This window comes from Dendrobates tinctorius, unplaced genomic scaffold (genome assembly GCF_039654945.1).
Source record: "Dendrobates tinctorius isolate UK_male_01 unplaced genomic scaffold, ASM3965494v1 ptg000135l, whole genome shotgun sequence".
NCBI lineage: Eukaryota > Metazoa > Chordata > Amphibia > Anura > Dendrobatidae > Dendrobates > Dendrobates tinctorius.
The window spans coordinates 8313007-8339216 of record NW_027361803.1 but is presented as its reverse complement, the minus strand read 5'-3'; the positions used below and the strand labels follow the sequence as shown (position 1 = coordinate 8339216).

At 39.1% G+C, this 26210-nt stretch overlaps 1 protein-coding gene and 1 long non-coding RNA gene across 3 annotated transcripts in view; one reads left to right on the top strand and one right to left on the bottom strand.

Moving 5' to 3' along the window:
- The window catches only part of LOC141048419 (class I histocompatibility antigen, F10 alpha chain-like), a 173334-nt gene that overhangs the window by 114566 nt on the left and 32558 nt on the right, over nucleotides 1-26210 (bottom strand). The window lies entirely within an intron of this gene.
- LOC141048433 (uncharacterized) lies at nucleotides 10108-16260 on the top strand. Its single transcript, XR_012220056.1, has 4 exons — nucleotides 10108-10674; nucleotides 13109-13538; nucleotides 13611-13692; nucleotides 13768-16260. It is a non-coding gene; the product is annotated as an uncharacterized lncRNA (long non-coding RNA).

Below are 26210 nucleotides of genomic sequence, written 5' to 3'. Positions count from 1 at the left end.
GCTGGTTCCCGATGTTAATGGGCCGTTCTCCTCCATTCCTTCTGCTCAGATCCCACCGCTGCCAACCAGTTTGTGACGGGAGTATTCTCCAGAGCAAGGAGGGACAACAGGCCTGGGAACGATCCAACAGATATATTGACCAGAACACAGGAACAACACTAAGGTAATTTGCAGAGTCCCAAAATAAGTCCACAGGAAACTGATTCGGGGGCACCTCCAGACAATCCTTGTGCCAGATCACAAAACCATAGTCCTTTAAGAGTCCCAGAAATCCGCCACGATCACACTAAGGCCGAGGCTTCCTCAGACAGCCTCGCCCTTCTCTTTCAGCATCCAACTCACATCTGATGGGTCACACATAAGTCCATTGTCTTGGGCTCCTGGGATCAGCCCAAGTGTAGGGGAGAGAAGTTCCCACCTCCTAGTCAATGGTTTGGTCCATCGCATGGCTCCGAGGTGTCTGCGAGGATGTGTATTGTGAGTCCTCCCCCTGCTGAGGAGAACAATGGTGATTCCCCTAGCTGTGTTGACCCAAGCCTGAATTCAATTACGGTCTAGATACACAAGTCTTGTGGAAAGGAGACAGGTTACTTACATAATTACATTATAGTCCCAGAGACACAGGCAATGGGGAAAGGAAACATATTGTTACAGGTATACACAAGACATTGCAAAGTATTGGGGAAAAATACATATCATGACACAGTGTATACAGTGTGTGTGTGTATAGTGTAGTGTTTATAGTGTATACAGTGTAGTGTATATAGTGTATACAGTGTAGTGTGTATATAGTGTATACAGTGTAGTGTGTATATAGTGTATACAGTGTAGTGTGTGTGTATATAGTGTAGAGTGTATATAGTGTAGTGTGTGTATACAGTGTAGTGTGTGTATAGTGTATACAGTGTAGAGTGTATAGTGTGTGTGTATATAGTGTATACAGTGTATACAGTGTGTGTGTATATAGTGTAGTGTATATAGTGTAGTGTGTGTATATAGTGTATACAGTGTAGTGTGTATATAGTGTATACAGTGTAGAGTGTATATAGTGTATACAGTGTAGTGTGTGTATATAGTGTATACAGTGTAGTGTGTGTATACAGTGTAGTGTGTGTATATAGTGTATACAGTGTAGTGTGTGTATACAGTGTAGTGTGTGTATATAGTGTATACAGTGTAGTGTGTGTATAGTATATACAGTGTAGAGTGTATATAGTGTATACAGTGTAGTGTGTATACAGTGTAGTGTATATAGTATATACAGTGTATACAGTGTGTGTGTATATAGTGTAGTGTATATAGTGTATATAGTGTAGTGTGTGTATATAGTGTATACAGTGTAGTGTGTATATAGTGTATACAGTGTAGTGTGTGTATATAGTGTATACAGTGTAGTGTGTATATAGTGTATACAGTGTAGTGTGTGTATATAGTGTATACAGTGTAGTGTGTGTATATAGTGTATACAGTGTAGTGTGTATATAGTGCATACAGTGTAGTGTGTATATAGTGTATATAGTGTATACAGTGTAGTGTGTGTATATAGTCTAGTGAGTATATAGTGTATACAGTGTAGTGTGTGTATATAGTGTATACAGTGTAGTGTGTGTATATAGTGTATACAGTCTAGTGTGTATATAGTGTATACAGTGTAGTGTGTGTATATAGTGTATACAGTGTATATAGTGTATACAGTGTAGTGTGTATATAGTGTATATAGTGTATACAGTATAGTGTGTGTATATAGTCTAGTGAGTATATAGTGTATACAGTGTAGTGTGTGTATATAGTGTATACAGTGTAGTGTGTGTATATAGTGTATACAGTGTAGTGTGTGTGTATATAGTGTATACAGTATAGTGTGTATATAGTGTATACAGTGTAGTGTGTGTATATAGTGTATACAGTGTAGTGTGTATATAGTGTACACAGTGTAGTGTGTGTATATAGTGTATACAGTGTAGTGTGTGTATATAGTGTAGTGAGTATATAGTGTATACAGTGTAGTGAGTATATAGTGTACACAGTGTAGTGTGTGTATATAGTGTATACAGTGTAGTGTGTGTATATAGTGTAGTGAGTATATAGTGTATACAGTGTAGTGTGTGTATATAGTGTATACAGTGTAGTGTGTATATAGTGTATACAGTGTAGTGTGTGTATATAGTGTATACAGTGTAGTGAGTATATAGTGTATACAGTGTAGTGAGTATATAGTGTATACAGTGTAGTGTGTATATAGTGTACACAGTGTAGTGTGTGTATATAGTGTATACAGTGTAGTGTGTGTATATAGTGTAGTGAGTATATAGTGTATACAGTGTAGTGTGTGTATATAGTGTATACAGTGTAGTGTGTATATAGTGTATACAGTGTAGTGTGTGTATATAGTGTATACAGTGTAGTGTGTGTATATAGTGTATACAGTGTAGTGTGTATATAGTGTATACAGTGTAGTGTGTATATATAGTGTATACAGTGTAGTGTGTGTATATAGTGTATACAGTGTAGTGTGTGTATAGTGTATACAGTGTAGTGTGTGTATATAGTGTATACAGTGTAGTGTGTATATGTAGTGTATACAGTGTAGTGTGTATATATAGTGTATACAGTGTAGTGTGTGTATATAGTGTATACAGTGTAGTGTGTATATATAGTGTATACAGTGTAGTGTGTATATAGTGTATACAGTGTAGTGTGTGTATATAGTGTATACAGTGTAGTGTGTGTATATAGTGTATACAGTGTAGTGTGTATATAGTGTATACAGTGTATACAGTGTAGTGTGTGTATTAGTGTATACAGTGTAGTGTGTATATAGTGTATACAGTGTAGTGTGTATATAGTGTATACAGTGTAGTGTGTATATAGTGTATACAGTGTAGTGTGTATATATAGTGTATACAGTGTAGTGTGTGTATAGTGTATACAATGTAGTGTGTATATAGTGTATACAGTGTAGTGTGTGTGTATATAGTGTATACAGTGTAGTGTGTATATAGTGTATACAGTGTAGTGTGTATATATAGTGTATACAGTGTAGTGTGTATATATAGTGTATACAGTGTAGTGTGTATATATATAGTGTATACAGTGTAGTGTGTATATAGTGTATACAGTGTAGTGTGTATATAGTGTATACAGTGTAGTGTGTATATAGTGTATACAGTGTAGTGTGTGTATATAGTGTATACAGTGTAGTGTGTATATAGTGTATACAGTGTAGTGTGTATATAGTGTATACAGTGTAGTGTGTGTATAGTGTATACAGTGTAGTGTATATAGTGTATACAGTGTAGTGTGTATATAGTGTATACAGTGTAGTGTGTATATAGTGTATACAGTGTAGTGTGTGTGTGTATACACTGTAGTGTTTATATAGTGTATACAGTGTAGTGTGTGTATATAGTGTATACAGTGTAGTGTGTGTATAGTGTAGTGTGTGTATAGTGTATACAGTGTAGTGTGTGTGTGTACAGTGTAGTGTGTATATAGTGTATACAGTGTAGTGTGTGTATAGTGTATACAGTGTAGTGTGTATATAGTGTATACAGTGTAGTGTGTGTGTACAGTGTAGTGTGTATATAGTGTATACAGTGTAGTGTGTGTATAGTGTATACAGTGTAGTGTGTATATAGTGTATACAGTGTAGTGTGTGTATATAGTGTATACAGTGTAGTGTGTGTGTATATAGTGTATACAGTGTAGTGTGTATATAGTGTATACAGTGTAGTGTGTGTGTATATAGTGTTTACAGTGTAGTGTGTATATAGTGTATACAGTGTAGTGTATATAGTGTATACAGTGTAGTGTGTGTGTGTGTGTACAGTGTAGTGTGTATATAGTGCATACAGTGTAGTGTGTGTATATAGTGTAGTGTGTATATAGTGTATACAGTGTAGTGTGTATACAGTGTAGTGTGTATATAGTGTATACAGTGTAATGTGTATACAGTGTAGTGTGTATATAGTGTATACAGTGTAGTGTATATAGTGTATACAGTGTAGTGTGTGTACAGTGTAGTGTGTATATAGTGCATACAGTGTAGTGTGTGTATATAGTGTATACAGTGTAGTGTGTATATAGTGTATACAGTGTAGTGTGTATACAGTGTAGTGTGTATATAGTGTATACAGTGTAGTGTGTATACAGTGTAGTGTGTGTATATAGTGTATACAGTGTAGTGTGTATATAGTGTATATAGTGTATACAGTGTAGTGTGTATATATAGTGTATACAGTGTAGTGTGTGTATATAGTGTATACAGTGTAGTGTGTATATATAGTGTATACAGTGTAGTGTGTATATAGTGTATACAGTGTAGTGTGTGTATATAGTGTATACAGTGTAGTGTGTATATAGTGTATACAGTGTAGTGTGTGTATAGTGTATACAGTGTAGTGTGTATATAGTGTATACAGTGTAGTGTGTATATAGTGTATACAGTGTAGTGTGTATATAGTGTTTACAGTGTAGTGTGTATATAGTGTATACAGTGTAGTGTATATAGTGTATACAGTGTAGTGTGTGTGTGTACAGTGTAGTGTGTATATAGTGCATACAGTGTAGTGTGTGTATATAGTGTATACAGTGTAGTGTGTATATAGTGTATACAGTGTAGTGTGTATACAGTGTAGTGTGTATACAGTGTAGTGTGTATATAGTGTATACAGTGTAATGTGTATATAGTGTATATAGTGTATACAGTGTAGTGTGTGTATATAGTGTATGCAGTGTAGTGTGTATATAGTGTATACAGTGTAGTGTGTATATATAGTGTATACAGTGTAGTGTGTATATAGTGTATATAGTGTATACAGTGTGTGTATATAGTGTATACAGTGTGTGTATATAGTGTATACAGTGTAGTGTGTATATAGTGTATACAGTGTAGTGTATATAGTGTATACAGTGTAGTGTGTATATAGTGTATACAGTGTAGTGTGTGTATATAGTGTATACAGTGTAGTGTGTATTAGTGTATACAGTGTAGTGTGTGTATTAGTGTATACAGTGTAGTGTGTGTATATAGTGTATACAGTGTAGTGTGTATATAGTGTATACAGTGTAGTGTGTATATAGTGTATACAGTGTAGTGTGTGTATATAGTGTATACAGTGTAGTGTGTATATATAGTGTGTACAGTGTAGTGTGTGTATATAGTGTATACAGTGTAGTGTGTGTATATAGTGTATACAGTGTAGTGTGTGTATATAGTGTATACAGTGTAGTGTGTATATAGTGTATACAGTGTAGTGTGTGTATATAGTGTATACAGTGTAGTGTGTATATATAGTGTATACAGTGTAGTGTGTATATAGTGTATACAGTGTAGTGTGTGTATATAGTGTATACAGTGTAGTGTGTATATATAGTGTATACAGTGTAGTGTGTATATATAGTGTATACAGTGTAGTGTGTGTATATAGTGTATACAGTGTAGTGTGTATATATAGTGTATACAGTGTAGTGTATATATAGTGTATACAGTGTAGTGTGTGTATATTGTGTATACAGTGTAGTGTGTGTATACAGTGTAGTGTGTGTAGTGTATATATAGTGTATACAGTGTAGTGTGTGTATATAGTGTATACAGTGTAGAGTGTGTATATAGTGTATACAGTGTAGTGTATATAGTGTATACAGTGTAGTGTGTGTATATAGTGTATACAGTGTAGTGTATATAGTGTATACAGTGTAGTGTGTATATAGTGTATACAGTGTAGTGTGTGTGTATAGTGTATACAGTGTAGTGTGTGTATATAGTTTATACAGTGTAGTGTGTATATAGTGTATACAGTGTAGTGTGTATATAGTGTATACAGTGTAGTGTGTGTGTGTATACAGTGTAGTGTGTATATAGTGTATACAGTGTAGTGTGTATATAGTGTATACAGTGTAGTGTGTGTGTGTATACAGTGTAGTGTGTGTATATAGTGTATACAGTGTAGTGTGTGTATAGTGTAGTGTGTGTATAGTGTATACAGTGTAGTGTGTGTATAGTGTATACAGTGTAGTGTGTATATATAGTGTATACAGTGTAGTGTGTGTGTGTATACAGTGTAGTGTGTATATAGTGTATACAGTGTAGTGTGTATATAGTGTATACAGTGTAGTGTGTGTGTATACAGTGTAGTGTGTATATAGTGTATACAGTGTAGTGTGTGTATATAGTGTATACAGTGTAGTGTGTGTATATAGTGTATACAGTGTAGTGTGTATATATAGTGTATACAGTGTAGTGTGTGTATAGTGTATACAGTGTAGTGTGTGTATATTGTGTATACAGTGTAGTGTGTGTATACAGTGTAGTGTGTGTATATAGTGTATACAGTGTAGTGTGTATATAGTGTATACAGTGTAGTGTGTATATATAGTGTATACAGTGTAGTGTATATAGTGTATACAGTGTAGTGTGTGTATATAGTGTATACAGTGTAGAGTGTGTATATAGTGTATACAGTGTAGTGTATATAGTGTATACAGTGTAGTGTGTGTATATAGTGTATACAGTGTAGTGTATATAGTGTATACAGTGTAGTGTGTATATAGTGTATACAGTGTAGTGTGTGTGTATAGTGTATACAGTGTAGTGTGTGTATATAGTGTATACAGTGTAGTGTGTATATAGTGTATACAGTGTAGTGTGTATATAGTGTATACAGTGTAGTGTGTGTGTGTATACAGTGTAGTGTGTATATAGTGTATACAGTGTAGTGTGTATATAGTGTATACAGTGTAGTGTGTGTGTGTATACAGTGTAGTGTGTGTATATAGTGTATACAGTGTAGTGTGTGTATAGTGTAGTGTGTGTATAGTGTATACAGTGTAGTGTGTGTATAGTGTATACAGTGTAGTGTGTATATATAGTGTATACAGTGTAGTGTGTGTGTGTATACAGTGTAGTGTGTATATAGTGTATACAGTGTAGTGTGTGTGTGTATACAGTGTAGTGTGTGTGTATACAGTGTAGTGTGTATATAGTGTATACAGTGTAGTGTGTATATAGTGTATACAGTGTAGTGTGTGTGTGTATACAGTGTAGTGTGTGTATATAGTGTATACAGTGTAGTGTGTGTATAGTGTAGTGTGTATATAGTGTATACAGTGTAGTGTGTGTGTATACAGTGTAGTGTGTATATATAGTGTATACAGTGTAGTGTGTGTATATAGTGTATACAGTGTAGTGTGTGTATATAGTGTATACAGTGTAGTGTGTGTATACAGTGTAGTGTGTATATAGTGTATACAGTGTAGTGTGTGTATATAGTGTATACAGTGTAGTGTGTGTATAGTGTAGTGTGTGTATAGTGTATACAGTGTAGTGTGTGTGTGTGTACAGTGTAGTGTGTATATAGTGTATACAGTGTAGTGTGTGTATAGTGTATACAGTGTAGTGTGTATATAGTGTATACAGTGTAGTGTGTATATAGTGTATACAGTGTAGTGTGTGTATATAGTGTATACAGTGTAGTGTGTGTATATAGTGTATACAGTGTAGTGTGTATATAGTGTATACAGTGTAGTGTATACAGTGTAGTGTATATAGTGTATAGTGTATACAGTGTAGTGTGTATATAGTGTATACAGTGTAGTGTGTATATAGTGTATACAGTGTAGTGTGTGTATATAGTGTATACAGTGTAGTGTGTGTATAGTGTATACAGTGTAGTGTGTGTACAGTGTAGTGTGTATATAGTGTATACAGTGTAGTGTGTGTATAGTGTATACAGTGTAGTGTGTGTACAGTGTAGTGTGTATATAGTGTATACAGTGTAGTGTGTGTATAGTGTATACAGTGTAGTGTGTATATAGTGCATAGGAAAAAGCAATTAGTTCCAGCTGCGTGTAAAAAATTTCTTCTGTATTTCAACATTAAAAATATGTCATCTTCATAGTATATGCCATACACACGGACACGGCAACGCGTTTCGATCTGTAAGATCTTTGTCAGAGCCATAGAGATGCACTGATCTCAGCTGTATATATACTACATTTGATCCAATGACATGCACAAATACAATCACATGACAATTAACTCATTAAAATTACATAGCAATGTACAAAATAAATTAAAACACATGTTGCAAAAGAGAAATATTTATCTTTTCAACAATAATGAAGCATTAGGTCATTTCGTTTATTTAAACCATTCGGGGATCGGACATCTAGGTGATAAATCCAAAAAGCCTCTCTTGTTAACAGGCGTTGCTTTGAATCTCCGCTGCGGAAAAGAATTTTAACCTGTTCTATTCCTTGCACTTTAAAACTCGAGGTATTTCTAGCATGGTGCCTAATGAAATGCTGTGACACAGCTGATATATTACGATTCATGTTATTCGTATTCTCAATGTCATGTAGATGTTCCCTAATGCGCATCTTCATTTTTCTAGATGTGCACCCTATATATGATAATTTGCAAATGGTGCAATCTATCTTGTATATTACATTAGTTGAATTACAATTGATATATTGTTTTATGGTATATTGCACTTTATTTGCCGCATCAGAAAATTTTTTTGTGACATTTCCATATCTACATGTTTTGCATTTTGTAGCTCCACATCTGAAAAAACCATTGCAGGTTAACCAGGTTTTATTAGTTTTATTATTGAGAGAAAATAAATTAGGTGATAATTTGTCTCCCAATGTAGGAGCTCTTCTCGATACTATATTAATACCTGGCTTTAATATATCTGCCAATTTACTATCTTCATATAAAATGGGCAAATATCTATTAATGATTCCCTTGATTTGTGGAAATTGGCGACTAAACTGAAAACAAATATACGGTTTCTTTCCAATAACTGTCTCATTTGCGTTGCCACCAGAAAAAATCATTTTATTACGTTTTTTATTTTTTACTATTTGTTGTGCTCGATTTAAAGACCAATCCGGATACATGCGATTTTTTAATTTTTTCTTTACATGTTCCAGTTCACTATCTAGATTACTCTCTTCACTACAATTACGTTTAACCCTTGTGAGTTCTCCTACTGGTATTGCTTTGAGGGTATGTTTATTGTGACTGCTAGTCGCATGTAAGATGGTATTCCCACTATAGGGTTTATGATGTGTTTTCGTAGAGATTATTTCCCCCTCAACACCAAATAAATCCAAATCCAAAAAAGATATATGTTCCATATTATGTTCATGCGTAAATTTAATATTGTATTGGTTAGAGTTTAGATATAGCATAAAGGCAGGTATGGCAGATACATCTCCATCCCAAATTAATAGGGTATCATCGATATATCTACCATACCATGCCACCTGTCCATAAAAAGGATTGGAATCTGAGAAAATAAATTCATATTCCCAATACGACATAACCAGATTTGCAAGGGACGGTGAAAATTTGGCTCCCATGGCTACTCCCTTCAACTGTAAATAATAACACTGGTTGAAGGAGAAAAAATTATGTGACATCAAAAATATTACTACTTGCAAAATATAATTAATTAGATCCATAGAGTAGTTACTAAACCTTTTTAAATGAAATTGCAAAGCTCTTATTGCTAAATCATGAGGGATACATGTATATAATGATACTACATCACAACTAAGCCATGAATATGATGACAACCACATCTTGTTAGAAAACGTTTGTAACACCTGTTTGGAATCTCTAATATAGCCAGGCATCCTCTGTACAAGGGGTTGCAACAATGTGTCAACCCATGGTGACAAATGCTCATGTGCTGAACCGATGCCCGAGACAATCGGTCGCATAGGAGGAATGCCACAGCCTTTGTGTATTTTGGGTACTCCATATATAATTGGAAGCACCGGTTTTTTCACTTGCAGATATTCTGCCTGTTTTTTAGTAATGACTCCTAACTCCAAACCTTCCATGATAATTTGATTAGTTTTATCCCTAAATTGTTCTAAAGGGTTGTAATCCAGTTTCCTGTATGTCAATTCATCTGACAATAACTCAATCATTTTATCATAATAATCTTTAGAATCTAGAACCACAACTACCCCACCTTTATCTGACATTTTTATAACAATATCTGTCATTGATTTTAATTCTCTTAGGGCTATAAATTGCTTAGGCCTCTTTCACACTTCAGTTTTTTGCCATCAGTCACAATCTGCCAAAATTTGAAATTGGCGGATCCGCTTTTTCTTGTTGCGGATCCGCCAATTTCCCCATTGGGATACATTAGTGGCGGATTTTGACGGATGGTCGTCCGTTGCGTCCGATATTCGGCGGATCCGCAAAATTCTTTGCGGATTCTGTCTGAGGGGGACGGAGAATGTAACGTTTTTTTTCGCCGTCAAAATGGCGGATGACGGCGGATCCGCCGTCATCAGCCATGCGGTAGAATGGGGCCCTATGGGCGGCGGATCCGCCGGGATCCGCGATTTTGCGGAATCCGCCGGCAGGATCCGCAAAATCGCACTGCGCATGCCCAGAAAAAAAGATACTTTTCCAGACAGTCCCAAAACTATATAAGATGGGCTAATTGGGCCCAGACATGCAGTAGCAGCCAGACAGCAAGCCAGCCAGACCACCACCAAGCCTGCAAGACAGCCACCAAGCCTGCAAGACAGCCACCAAGCCTGCAAGACAGCCACCAAGCCTGCCAGACCACCCAGCCTGCCAGACACCCACCAAGCCTGCAGCCACAGCTATCAAGAGGCCTGCCAGTACCAGCTTTACCAAGTGTGAGTATACCTATGACATTTCTGTGTATGGCCTGCAAGTGTGTAGCGTGTGTGTGTGTGTGTGTGTGTGTGTGTGTGTGTGTGGTCTGCGAGTGTTGCATGTCTGTTTTTTTTTTTTTTTATATTTTTTTTTTCTGTTGCTTGTGTACTGCATTTTATTTTCATACAACTGTAATTATATTGTATTTTTTATGCTGTGATTGCTGCGATTGAGTGGTGTATGGTATGTGGTGTAATTGGGCCCAGACAATCCGGCACCAGCAACACTGAATACTCCAAGCAAGATATCCGACTCCAGCCTGCCTGACAGAAGATTCAACTAGAGCTATAAAACCTGTCTGCCCATCTGCAAGTCTACCACCTGCAAGACCCCTGGAGCGTGTGTGTGTATGTGTGTGGCCTGTGTGTGCATTTTTTTTTTTTTTTTCTTTCCATTTTTTTTTTTTTTTTCTGTTGCATGTGTACTGCTTTTTATTTTCATACAACTGTAATTATATTGTATTTTTTATGCTGTGATTGCTGCGATTGAGTGGTGTATTGTATGTGGTGTAATTGGGCCCAGACAATCCGGCACCAGCAACATTGAATACTCCAAGCAAGATATCAGACTCCAGCCTGCCTGACAGAAGATTCAACTAGAGCTATAAAACCTGTCTGCACAGCTGCAAGTCTACCACCTGCAAGACCCCTGGAGCGTGTGTGTGTGTGTGTGTTGCATTTTTTTTTTTTTTTTTCTGTTGCATGTGTACTGCATGTTATTTTCATACAACTTTAATATTGTATTTCTTGCTGTGATTGTGTGGTGTAAAGGCTGGTTTCATATTTGCACTTTATAGCGCAGGGATAACCTGCACACGTCCACCACTAATCCCCGTCCCATCTGGTCATCACCGCCTACTAGCACACATGGACGCTTGCGATCTGCACACCCTATCTTTAGTATGGGGTGCGCAGATTGCAAGCGTTCATGTGCGCTAGTAGGTGGGGATTAGTGGCGGACGTGTGCAGGAAATAGCTGCGCTATAAAGTGCAAATGTGAAACCGGCCTAAATGGTATTGTATGTGGTGTTATTGGGCCCAGACATCTACATCAAACACCAGCCTGACTGTATCAGTCAGGCTGGTGTTTTAATGTAGATGTCTGTGCCCAATAACACCACATTCAATACCATTTAGGCCGATTTCACATTTGCACTTTATAGCGCAGCGATGGCCTGCACACGTCCGCCACAAATCCCCGCCTACTACCGCACATGAATGCTTGCGATCTGCGCACCCTATCTTTATCATAGGGTGCGTAGATGGTGCGCTGGCAGGATTTTACCATGTGCTGCGCACTTTTGAAGGTGTGCCCTTGCGCGCCAAACGCAGCATGTTGCATTTTGGCGCGCACGGCACACCTTCAAAAGTGCGCAGCACACTGTAAAATCCTGCCAGCGCACCATCTGTGCACCCTATGATAAAGATAGGGTGCGCAGATCGCAAGCATTCATGTGCAGTAGTAGGTGGGGATTTGTGGCGGACGTGTGCAGGCCATCGCTGCGCTATAAAGTGCAAATGTGAAACCGGCCTAAATGGTATTGTATGTGGTTTGTGCCCAGACATCTGGCAACAGCCACACTGAAGAAACCGAACCAGACATCAAACACCAGCCTGACTGATAGAATTTCAAACTCCGCTGCAAATCTTCCACCTGCAAGACACCTGGAGTGTGTAGCCTGGCTGTGTGTTATGCGTGTTTGCGTTTTTTTATTTTTCATGTATTGTGGTATTTAAAATAAAGAGCAGAGTAGCTCCTATTTTTTGGGAAAAAAAAAATAATAAAAAAAAAAATAAATAAATTGTTTTGAAAAAATCTACTTTGTATCATTTTAAAAAAGGTAAAATTAAGTTACCATAAAGGTAATTGAAGTGTTCTGGTATACAAGTGTGGTTAAAAGTGAGATTGCAACATACCATGAAAAAATGGGTATACACAACTGAGTTTCAGGGAATTCAAAACCATGCAAACACAGTGGGTATACACAGAAATTAAACACCTTCAATCACTGGTTACATACTCTGTTGAGAGTTTCAGGGAATGCAAACACTGGTATACACAGCAATTACACACTACACGCCTTCAATCACTGGTTACACGGTGAGACCTTTAATCACTGGTTACACTCTCGGTGAGAGTTTCAGGGAATGCAAACTGGTATACACAGCAATTACACACCTTCAATTACTGGTTACACTCAGTTACAAAACACAAAGAAAGTAGGTTTACACAAAATATTAGACACCTTCAATCACTGGTTACACTCTGAGATAAGGGAATGTAGAAATGCAAACACTTAAAATTGCGTATAATTAGTTTCAGGGAATTACACATACAAAATGTGGGTTTTTTTTTTTTTTTTTTTTTTTAAACTTTCATATCATTTTCTTTCAGTTCACACAATGAAGCGCCACCATACCGGCAGACACGGCCAGCCCAACCGTAGCAGAGATTCAGACCGCAGCAGGGATCAACGCAGCAGACATGACCGGTCAGACCGCAGCAGAAACAACCCTGACCGCAGCAGAGAGGAACAGCCACACCGCGGCGTACAGGCAACCATTAGTTTCCCTGTAAGTATAAAGACCTGAAAGCTTATTATGATCCTTTGTATAGTAGCTTAACAAGTCTCTTTATACTTGCAGATCACTTCAAGCACTACCAGCAGGGTAGCAGCAGAGAGAGCCAGCCAGGCTGCAGCAGAGAGGCCCAGCCAGACCGCAACAGAGACTGCCAGCCAGGCTGCAGCAGAGAGGCCCAGCCAGACCGCAACAGAGACTGCCAGCCAGGCCGAAGCAGATACTGCCAGCCAAACATTTTCCCTGTAAGTTTAAAAGCCTGAAAGCTTATTATGATACTTTGTATAGTAGCTTAACAAGTGTGTTTATACTTGCAGATCAGTTCAGGAAGCAACACAGCTGCCCCAAGCCGTAATGTCTTCTCCTGAAAGCTCCCCCTCACATCATCAGCGAGCTGAGGTAAAAAAAATTTTGTTTATTTTTTATTTAAAATAATTTTTTTGTGGTTAAAAACACTATCCTATTTTTTAACAGGAAGCTGATTCAGAGGAGCTTCCAGGAGGAGACGTGCAGGGTGGAGAGACACACGGAGGGGGTGCGCAGATTGTAAGTTTAGCACATACACAGATACATAATGCTACACCCAACACAAACATTCATCACAGTGCACACCATAACTGCATCCATCCAAACATTTTTTTTTTTTTTCCCACAGTCTTCAGAATCCGGTGCCCGCACTAGAGTGACTCCCAGGACATCCCAGGGTCGTCAAGGTGATGCCTCTGGTGGTCGGCAAACGGTAAGTAACCCTATTTTGATAATTGTTTAAATGAACATCATGTGTTTGAATATAATGTAATTTTTTGCTTTTTGTTTTGTTTTTTATCTTCACAGGTTTCACAGCGTGCTCCCCGCAGACATCAGGAGGAGGGTGTCATTATTGATAGTGATGACCTCATCCATGAGGTGGAAATCCGGGAGCCGCTGTGGAACATGGCAAACCGTCTTCATGCCGACCAACCAACCACACGACGGCTCTGGGATGAAGTCTGTTCTTCAGTTATTGACAACTGGGAGGAACTCAATGCGAGGGCCAGGGATTTTGTGCGTAAGTATTACAACTTCAGTAACTTATATTTCCAGCATGTGAAGTGTTGAATACTAAACCTTTTTTTTTTTTTTTTGCTTCACAGGTGACAGGGTTATCACACGGTGGCGGTCGCTCCGGGATCGCTTCAAGAGGGACTACAACAAAGAGATTCAGACCCCGAGTGGATCGTCGGGAGGACGCCGGGGACCCCAGTACAAAAACTACCAAGCCCTGGCGTTCCTGCGATCTACAATGGCGTGCAGAAGGTAAATATTCCCCAAACAATTCCTGTAGTAGAAATGTTTAACCAATTTTTTTTTCAGCAGACTTAAATTAAATATCAATATTTTTAATATACATTTTTTTCTTCTTTTTTTTTTTTTAGCACCATCTGCAGCACTCGGGAGTCTGCATCAGAGTTGCGTCCCTCTGGAGTGATCCCTAGTGAGACCGCCCCCGGTGACCACATCGAGGTATCCGACCCCTCTGTACCTACCCTCTTGTCTGATCCCTCTATCCCCTCCACCAGCACTGGAGCAGCAGGGCAGACTTCATCACATGAAGCTGCTGGTGACGACTTGTTCCCTGTTCCCCACCCCTCAGACACTGCCGCAACATCTCGACCAACTTTTGGTTCTGGCCGGCAGCGTCTGAGGAGTCAGGAAAGGCTGACCTTGTCTGACTGTTTGAGTCTAAACTCAACTGTTCAACACGGTTTCCACACTTATGGACAACGGTTATCTTCTGGGTTGACCATGATCAATCAAAGTATCATGGAACTCAGAAGATACATGGAACAGATGAGTTTAGAATCAAACCAGACACCGAGACATACCTTTTTTCAATCTGTTGTCCGGCAAATGGAAGGTTTAAGTACTCACCAGCAGATGCGTGTGATGCAAGCCTGTCAGAATGCTCTAGTGGAAGTGCTTGCTGAAGCATCTCTTCCTCCCCCTGTCTATCCTTCCACAGTCCATCCTCCCCCTGTCTATCCTTCCACAGTCCATCCTCCCCCTGTCTATCCTTCCACAGTCCATCCTCCCCCCGTCCATCCTTCCACCACCATCAATCACACAGCCGTCCCTCCTCCTACCACTCCCTCTCCTTTCTCTAGTTCCCCATTCCATTCTTCCCAGTACCTACCTTCCCCATTGCATAATACCCCAATGCCCTCGCCATACCCACCCCCACATACACCTTCAATGTACCCACAAACCTCGTCTGTCCATCCACTCCCGTCCCAACCACATGTGTTAAACCCCCCTTCCACTTCTGGTCCTCACCAACTCCCTCCCCAGTCCCCTACCCCCCCCCTCGATGTGGTCAACCCTGTTAACCCCCCCTCCAATACTATCTGTCATGATTTGCAGTCTTGCCCTGTCCTGTATTTTGTATAATATGTCATTTAACTTTACTCTGGTTCATTTGCTGTAAATTAACCATGTCTCCTTCCCCCAATACTTGCAATGTCTTGTGATGTACCTGGACCATAATCTAATTTAGGCTTGTGTCAACAGCTAGTGGAACTTTGGCTATTGTTTTCCTAAGCAGAAGATAACCTACAATACACATCCTGTAGACTAAGTGGAGCCCTTACATTTCTAGAATCTTCTGATGGACCAAACCATTGAATAGTAGGTGTGACCCCTACCCCCCTTCAGATGGACTGATCCCAGGAGCCCTGACAATACATTCTTGCTTTAAGATCAGATGTGAGTTGGATGCTAAAAGAGTAGGACGAGGCTGTCTGAGGAAGCTTCGGCCTCTGTGTGATCGTGGTGGATTTCTGGGACTCTTAAAGGACTATGGTTTTGTGATCTGGCACAAGGATTGTCGGGAAGTGCCCCCGAATCAGTTTCCTGTGGACTTATTTTGGGACTCTGCAAATTACCTTCGTGTTGTTCCTGTTTTTTGGTCAATAAATCTGTTGGATTATTCCCAGGCCTGTTGTCCCTCCTTGCTCTGGAGAATACTCCCGTCACACTATCTCCACCCAACATTATCATAGTTTGTAATTTTTCTGTTGTAATATACCAAAAAAAAATTAAAAAAGTAATATACCAAAAAAAATTAAAAAAGGTAATATTATACCAAAAAAAAGTTACCAAAAAGGTAATACCAAAAAAAGTTACAAAAAAAGTTAAGAAAAAAAATTAAAAAAAAAAAATACAGTTAATACAAATTGTCAGAAATAAACTGTTTTTTTTCAAAAAACTTTATTGTGATGTTTATTTTTTGCTTCTTTATTCAAATTACACCAGTGGTGTAAAAGGTAAACACAACACTTGTTAACACAACACACAACCCTGGGTAATATTTCACAGTACACCGGTGGTGTACAAGGTACAAAAAAACACTTGGTAGCACAACATTTGATAACCAACACTTGTGAACATTTCAAAGTGTAAAACGCTTGGTACACAACACTTGGTAACTTTACGCTTGGTACACAACACTTGGATAACTTTACGCTTGGTACCCAACAATTGTTAACACTGCAAAGTGTAAAATTAACCAAATCACATGGTAAAACACAATGCTTGTGCAAAGCAAACACTTGGTAAAATTTCAGATAAAAAAAAAAAAAAAAAAAAATTACTCACAATTGGTAAGAAGAAAATTATATCATGTGATATTGCCAGTCCACTTGTCCCTCTGGTGTAACAAAATAATCTGCAAAGGTATCCCTAATTCTTGCCACTGAACCAGTACTCCGAAAAGTTTGCTGCTCATAATCCCACAAGGTGGTTTCATACACATTGTCATCGATGGAAACTGGTTCCTTTGAAAGGACAAAATTGTGCAGGATTACACCGGCCTTTACCACCTCATCCACAGTCTCTGTTTTCATTTTCATGGCCGTTAACAGGACTCTCCATTTTGCAGTTAAAATTCCAAACGCGCACTCCACCACTCTGCGCGCTCTGGTTAACCGATAGTTATAGATTCTTTTCTGGTGTGTTAATCCACGACTACCATATGGCTTCAGTAGGTGTTTTGAAAGTTGAAAAGCATCGTCGCCAACGCACACAAAAGGCATTGGTGGGCCTGTTGTTCCAGGGAGTGGTCTTGGAGGTGGGAAGTTAAAATTGTCTCCATACAAGCGACGGCCCATGGTGGAACTCTTGAATACCTGTGAGTCGTTAGAACGACCGTATGCACCAATGTCCACGGCAATGAATTTGCAGTTTGCATCCGAAATGGCCATTAGCACAATGGAAAAGTATTTTTTATAGTTGTAAAACTGTGAACCAGATCCCATGGGTTTCACAATCCTGATATGCTTGCCATCCACAGCACCGATGCAGTTTGGAAACTGGCAGATATCTTGAAACTTCTCTGCAATCTCCAGCCACCTCTCCTGGGTTGGCTCTGGGATGTATTCCTCCTGTAGAGAATCCCATAATGCCCGGCAGGTCTGTTGTACAATTCCAGCAATAGTGGAAATCCCAATCCGGAACTGGAAATGGAGGGAGGTGAAGGATTCTCCAGTTGCCAGGAATCTTAAAAAAAGGGAAAAAAAGTAAAATTAATACAAACTACAAGCCATAACATAACAATAAAAGCCTGCAGAATCTGAAACATTTTAAAAGGTAGATAACTTACCGAAGGGTCACCATCAAACGCTCCGCCGGTGATATAGAAAACCGCATGTAGGTGTCCCTTCTCCGGATTTGTTCTCCAACACGATCCACCAATATCTCAAAGAATTCCATCCGCATGCGCACGTAGTTGAAGAACTTGTCCGGATTCTCCCTCAATTCCAGGTACAGTGTGGAAAAAACGCCACGGGTGAACCTCTGCGCATTAATGGGATGAATCCACTGGCGCCGTCTCCTCATACGCAGGATTCGCAGTCTTCTTTTCTCCCTCTCGATAGCAATAATTGCCAACCGATTCAAGTGAAGATCCAATTCCACACAGAAGCTGTCAATACTCGCAATAACTCCTTCCAGACTCGCACTAACTCCTTCCATCGCTGCCACTAGCTCTAAAACCTTTCAAAGAAATTGTATCACAACACCCTAGATATATTTCTCCCTAGTTTCCAGCATCCAATCACATTTGAGAGCATTTTCCAAGAGCGAATCATATTTGGGAGCATCCCATTTTGGAGGTGTGGAAAAACGGATCCGCAAAAAAACGGATCCAACGGATGACAAAAACGGATGCAAACTGATGGAACGGATCCGTTTTGTTGAGGATCCGCAGTAAATCGGTATGGCGGATCCTCAACAAAACGGATCCGTTCCATCAGTTTGCATCCGTTTTGTTTCCATTTTTGCGGATCCGCCATTTTCAAATTTTTGGCGGATTTTGACTGATGGCAAAAAACTGAAGTGTGAAAGAGGCCTTACGAGATAGATTTTTAAATTTACTATTTTTTTGATTAAACAAAATTTGCAATTCCTTTTCCACTATATCTTGGAATCGGTCCATACACTCAGATCTCGCGTGGACCGGATAGAAATAGGGATTTTTTGTGGAAAAATTTAATGACTGATTAACATATTCCATCTCTCTATTTTTTTCTGTATCCAAATCTTGTAAAGTTACCAATGACACCTGCTCCTGAAAGTTCATATGTAAAAATTCGTTAGTTATTGTCTGAGTGTTGTCATCACATTCTCCTTCTTCATTCATTGTTGTTTGTGAATCATTCATAAAGTGTTTTTTAACAGTCAAGTTCCGCATGAACTTATTCACATCTAGTATAGTTGTGAACAAATCAAAGCAATACCAGTAGGAGAACTCACAAGGGTTAAACGTAATTGTAGTGAAGAGAGTAATCTAGATAGTGAACTGGAACATGTAAAGAAAAAATTAAAAAATCGCATGTATCCGGATTGGTCTTTAAATCGAGCACAACAAATAGTAAAAAATAAAAAACGTAATAAAATGATTTTTTCTGGTGGCAACGCAAATGAGACAGTTATTGGAAAGAAACCGTATATTTGTTTTCAGTTTAGTCGCCAATTTCCACAAATCAAGGGAATCATTAATAGATATTTGCCCATTTTATATGAAGATAGTAAATTGGCAGATATATTAAAGCCAGGTATTAATATAGTATCGAGAAGAGCTCCTACATTGGGAGACAAATTATCACCTAATTTATTTTCTCTCAATAATAAAACTAATAAAACCTGGTTAACCTGCAATGGTTTTTTCAGATGTGGAGCTACAAAATGCAAAACATGTAGATATGCAAATGTCACAAAAAAATTTTCTGATGCGGCAAATAAAGTGCAATATACCATAAAACAATATATCAATTGTAATTCAACTAATGTAATATACAAGATAGATTGCACCATTTGCAAATTATCATATATAGGGTGCACATCTAGAAAAATGAAGATGCGCATTAGGGAACATCTACATGACATTGAGAATACGAATAACATGAATCGTAATATATCAGCTGTGTCACAGCATTTCATTAGGCACCATGCTAGAAACATCTCGAGTTTTAAAGTGCAAGGAATAGAACAGGTTAAAATTCCTTTCCGCGGCGGAGATTCAAAGCAACGCCTGTTAACAAGAGAGGCTTTTTGGATTTATCACCTAGATGTCCGATCCCCGAATGGTTTAAATAAACGAAATGACCTAATGCTTCATTATTGTTGAAAAGATAAATATTTCTCTTTTGCAACATGTGTTTTAATTTATTTTGTACATTGCTATGTAATTTTAATGAGTTAATTGTCATGTGATTGTATTTGTGCATGTCATTGGATCAAATGTAGTATATATGCAGCTGAGATCAGTGTATCTCTATGGCTCTGACAAAGATCTTACAGATCGAAACGCGTTGCCGTGTCCGTGTGTATGGCATATACTATGAAGATGACATATTTTTAATGTTGAAATAAAGAAGAAATTTTTTACACGCAGCTGGAACTAATTGCTTTTTCCTATTGATTACACGTCAGTCCAGACGGAGCTCCGAGGTCTGCGGTGAACACTTGGTGAGCTGGCTTTTGTTTGTTTTCATGTATATAGTGTATACAGTGTAGTGGGTGAATATAGTGTATACAGTGTAGTGTGTGTATATAGTGTATACAGTGTAGTGTGTATATAGTGTATACAGTGTAGTGTGTGTGTATATAGTGTATACAGTGTAGTGTGTATATAGTGTATACAGTGTAGTGTATATAGTGTATACAGTGTAGTGCGTATATAGTGTATACAGTGTAGTGTATATAGTGTATACAGTGTAGTGTGTGTGTGTGTGTGTACAGTGTAGTGTGTATATAGTGCATACAGTGTAGTGTGTATATAGTGTATACAGTGTAGTGTGTATATAGTGTATACAGTGTAGTGTGTATACAGTGTAGTGTGTATATAGTGTATACAGTGTAGTGTGTATATAGTGAATACAGTGTAGTGTGTGTATATAGTATATACAGTGTAGTGTGTGTATATAGTGTATACAGTGTAGTGTGTGTATATAGTGTATACAGTGTAGTGTGTATATAGTGTATACAGTGTAGTGTGTGTATAGTGTATACAGTGTAGTGTGTATATAGTGTATACAGTGTAGTGTGTGTATATAGTGTATACAGTGTAGAGTGTATATAGTGTATACAGTGTAGTGTGTGTGTATATAGTGTATACAGTGTAGTGTATATAGTGTATAGTGTAGTGTGTGTGTGTGTACAGTGTAGTGTGTATATAGTGCATACAGTGTAGTGTGTATATAGTGTATACAGTGTAGTGTGTATACATGGTAGTGTGTATACAGTGCAGTGTGTGTATATAGTGTATACAGTGTAGTGTGTATATAGTGTATACAGGGTAGTGTGTGTATATAGTGTATACAGTGTAGTGTGTATACAGTGTAGTGTGTATATAGTGTATACAGTGTAGTGTGTGTATAGTGTATACAGTGTAGTGTGTATATAGTGTATACAGTGTAGTGTGTGTGTATATAGTGTATATAGTGTATACAGTGTAGTGTATATAGTGTATACAGTGTAGTGTGTATATAGTGTATACAGTGTAGTGTGTGTGTATAGTGTATACAGTGTAGTGTGTATATAGTGTATACAGTGTAGTGTGTGTATATAGTGTATACAGTGTAGTGTGCATATAGTGTATACAGTGTAGTGTGTATATATAGTGTATACAGTGTAGTGTGTATATAGTGTATACAGTGTAGTGTGTATACAGTGTATACAGTGTAGTGTGTGTATATAGTGTATACAGTGTAGTGTGTGCATATAGTGTATACAGTGTAGTGTGTGTATATAGTGTATACAGTGTAGTGTGTGTATAGTGTATACAGTGTAGTGTGTATATATAGTGTATACAGTGTAGCGTGTATATAGTGTATTGAATAGTAGGTGTTACCCCTACCCCCCTTAAGATGAGCTGATCCCAGGAGCCCTGACAATACATTCTTGTTTTAAGATCAGTTGTGATTTGAGTGCAGACGTGAAGGAGTCACGAACTGAGTTGAGGCCAGCTCGTGACGTCCGTGGGATTGTGTGGAATCCTGTGGACTATTGCAAGGATTATTGTTATCGCATCTGGCACAAGGACTATCGTGAGGTGCCCGGGTTTGTTTCCATTGTGTGGACTTATTGTGGACTTCTCATGGACTCCAAGGACATTATGGATATTTGATGTTGTATGCTCCCTGCCTTAATAAATCTCGTTGGATCGTCCCTCGGCCTGTTGTCCCTTCTTGCTCTGTCGTATACCCCTTCACAGTGTGTATATAGTGTATACAGTGTAGTGTGTGTGTATATAGTGTATACAGTAGTGTGTATACAGTGTAGTGTGTGTGTATATAGTGTATACAGTGTAGTGTGTGTATAGTGTATACAGTGTAGTATGTGTATATATAGTGTATACAGTGTAGCGTGTATATAGTGTATTGAATAGTAGGTGTGACCCCCTACCCCCCTTCAGATGGGCTGATCCCAGGAGCCCTGACAATACATTCTTGTTTTAAGATCAGTTATGATTTGAGTGCAGACGTGAAGGAGTCACGAACTGAGTTGAAGCCAGCTCGTGACATCCGTGGGATTGTGTGGAATCCTGTGGACTATTGCAAGGATTATTGTTATCGCATCTGGCACAAGGACTATCGTGAGGTGCCCGGATTTGTTTCCATTGTGTGGACTTATTGTGGACTTCTCATGGACTCCAAGGACATTATGGATATTTGATGTTGTATGCTCCCTGCCTTAATAAATCTCGTTGGATCGTCCCTCGGCCTGTTGTCCCTTCTTGCTCTGTCGTATACCCCTTCACAGTGTGTATATAGTGTATACAGTGTAGTGTGTGTGTATATAGTGTATACAGTAGTGTGTATACAGTGTAGTGTGTGTGTATATAGTGTATACAGTGTAGTGTGTGTATAGTGTATACAGTGTAGGGTGCATATAGTGTATACAGTGTAGTGTGTGTATACAGTGTAGTGTGTATATATATAGTGTATACAGTGTAGTGTGTATACAGTGTTGTGTGGTGTGTATACAGTGTAGTGTGTGTGTATAGTGTATACAGTGTCGTGTGTATACAGTGTAGTGTGTATATAGTGTATACAGTGTAGTGTGTATATAGTGTATACAGTGTAGTGTGTGTATAGTGTATACAGTGTAGTGTGTATATAGTGTATACAGTGTAGTGTGTGTGTATATAGTGTATACAGTGTAGTGTGTATACAGTGTAGTGTCTATATTGTGTGTGTATACAGTGTAGTGTGGTGTGTATACAGTGTAGTGTGTATACAGTGTAGTGTGTATATAGTGTATACAGTGTAGTGTGTATACAGTGTAGTGTGTGTATATAGTGTATACAGTGTAGTGTGTGTATATAGTGTATACAGTGTAGTGTGTGTATAGTGTATACAGTGTAGTGTGTATACAGTGTAGTGTCTATATTGTGTGTATACAGTGTAGTGTGGTGTGTATACAGTGGTTTGTATATAGTGTATACAGTGTAGTGTGTATACAGTGTAGTGTGTGTATATAGTGTATACAGTGTAGTGTGTGTATAGTGTATACAGTGTAGTGTGTGTATAGTGTATACAGTGTAGTGTGTATATAGTGTATATAGTGTATAGTGTAGTGTGTGTATAGTGTATACAGTGTAGTGTGTGTATAGTGTATACAGTGTAGTGTGTATATAGTGTAGTGTGTATATAGTGTATGTAGTGTATACAGTGTAGTGTGTGTATATAGTGTATACAGTGTAGTGTGTGTGTATATAGTGTATATAGTGTATACAGTGTAGTGTGTGTATGTAGTGTATACAGTGTAGTGTGTGTATATAGTGTATACAGTGTAGTGTGTGTGTATATAGTGTATATAGTGTATACAGTGTAGTGTGTGTATATAGTGTATACAGTGTAGTGTGTGTATATAGTGTATTCAGTGTAGTGTGTGTGTATATAGTGTATACAGTGTAGTGTATACAGTGTAGTGTGTGTGTATATAGTGTATACAGTGTAGTGTATACAGTGTAGTGTGTATATAGTGTATACAGTGTAGTGTGTGTATATAGTGTATACAGTGTAGTGTGTGTATATAATGTATACAGTGTAGTGTGTATATAGTGTATACAGTGCAGTGTGTGTATACAGTGTAGTGTGTATACAGTGTAGTGTGTATATAGTGTATACAGTGTAGTGTGTATATAGTGTATACAGTGTAGTGTGTGTGTATATAGTGTATACAGTGTAGTGTGTGTATATAGTGTATACAGTGTAGAGTGTATATAGTGTATACAGTGTGACAGTGTGTGTGTATATAGTGTATACAGTGTATACAGTGTGTGTGTATATAGTGTAGTGTATATAGTGTAGTGTATATAGTGTATACAGTGTAGTGTGTATATAGTGTATACAGTGTAGTGTGTGTATATAGTGTATACAGTGTAGTGTGTGTGTGTATATAGTGTATACAGTGTAGTGTGTGTATATGATTGTCATGATTTGTAGTCTTGCCCTGTCCTGTATTTTGTATAATAGGTCATTTAACTTTCCTCTGATTCATTTGCTGTAAATTAACCATGTCTCCTTCCCCCAATACTTTGCAATGTCTTGTGATGTACCTGGACCATAATCTAATTTAGGCTTGTGTCAACAGCTAGTGGAACTTTGGCTATTGTTTTCCTAAGCATAAGATAACCTACAATACACATCCTGTAGACTAAGTGGAGCCCTTACATTTCTAGAATCTTCTGATGGACCAAACCATTGAATAGTAGGTGTGACCCCTACCCCCCTTCAGATGGACTGATCCCAGGAGCCCTGACAATACATTCTTGCTTTAAGATCAGATGTGAGTTGGATGCTAAAAGAGAAGGATGAGGCTGTCTGAGGAAGCTTCGGCCTCTGTGTGATCGTGGTGGATTTCTGGGACTCTTAAAGGACTATGGTTTTGTGATCTGGCACAAGGATTGTCGGGAGGTGCCCCCGAATCAGTTTCCTGTGGACTTATTTTGGGACTCTGCAAATTACCTTCGTGTTGTTCCTGTTTTTTGGTCAATAAATCTGTTGGATTATTCCCAGGCCTGTTGTCCCTCCTTGCTCTGGAGAATACTCCCGTCACAAACTGGTTGGCAGCGGTGGGATCAGAGCAGAAGAAATGGAGGACAACGGCCCATCAACTTCTGGAACCAGAGCCTCAGAGTACAAGAACTGGACTGCAAAGAACCTACAAACAAAGGCCCGTGAACTGGGAGTCAGCTGCAAGGGACTCTCCAAGGAGCAGCTGATTGAAGCTTTGGAAGCAGTTCGCCTGCAAGATGATGCTGAGGAAGGATCCTCACAGCAAAGAGAGGAAAGGCGGCAGTCGGAGGTAAATACCCAAAAAAGTCAGTGGGTTGTGTGGTACGAGGAGGAGATGGCCTTACTGGGAGAAGAGGCTACCATAGAAGATAAGAGGGAGGTCATGCGCACAGCCAAGGAGAGGCAGCGCAGGATGGAGGAGAGGGCAATGCTGGAGAGGGAGATCGCTTTGGAGGCAGCGAGAAGCTCCAGACAGACTGTACCCACAGCATCCCCCATGAGGGAACTCCCCAGAGTGTCCCGCAAAGACTTCAAGCCGTTTAATGAGGCTTCCGGTGACATTGAGGGCTTCTTCCTGGACTTTGAGCATCAGTGTCGATTAATGGAAGTCCCGGAAAGGGAGCGCGTCCGACATCTTGTGGGGCTCTTAGAGGGTGGAGCTGCCGCAGCCTATAGAGCTATGGACCCTCGGTGGAACTGTGAGTATGCAGAGATTAAACGGACTGTTCTAGAACATTATGCTGTGACCCCAGACACTTACAGGACCCAGTTTCGTACTTTAGCCTGTAATGAGGAAGTGTCTTTCAAGATGTATGCCCACAGACTCAAACAAATATGTAATCGCTGGCTGGAGGCAGAGGAGGCCTTAACCTGGAACACCTGTCTCCAGGTTATCCTAAAAGAACAATTTTTTGCCCAGTGCCCCGCTGAGATCAGGGAATGGGTGCGTGAGAGGAAACCTGCTACAGTGGAAGAAGCTGCATCTCTCGCTGATGAGGCTCTCACCATCAAGCCTCGGTGGAGAGTTCTGTTGGAGGATGGAGAGAGGCCTACCAGCTCCACAACACCGGTGGCCCCCAGTTCTTCTGTCCCCATTGTTCCCCGTTCCTCTGAGCCACCACCTCGTGTTGATACCTGTGTTAATGTGCCTCCTGTTGCTTCCACTGCGTTTTCTGGAATACGACGAGGAGAGGAAGTAGCAGAGCGCAGGTGTTATGGTTGTGGGCATCCGGGGCATCTGCAGGCCTCATGTCCAGCCAGCTCATGGAGGAATCGTCCTCAAACCCCTACAGCACCTTCAGGTGGGAGCCGACCGGCAGGTTCCCTTACTCCTCGCCCAAGAGGACGCATTGGATGGAG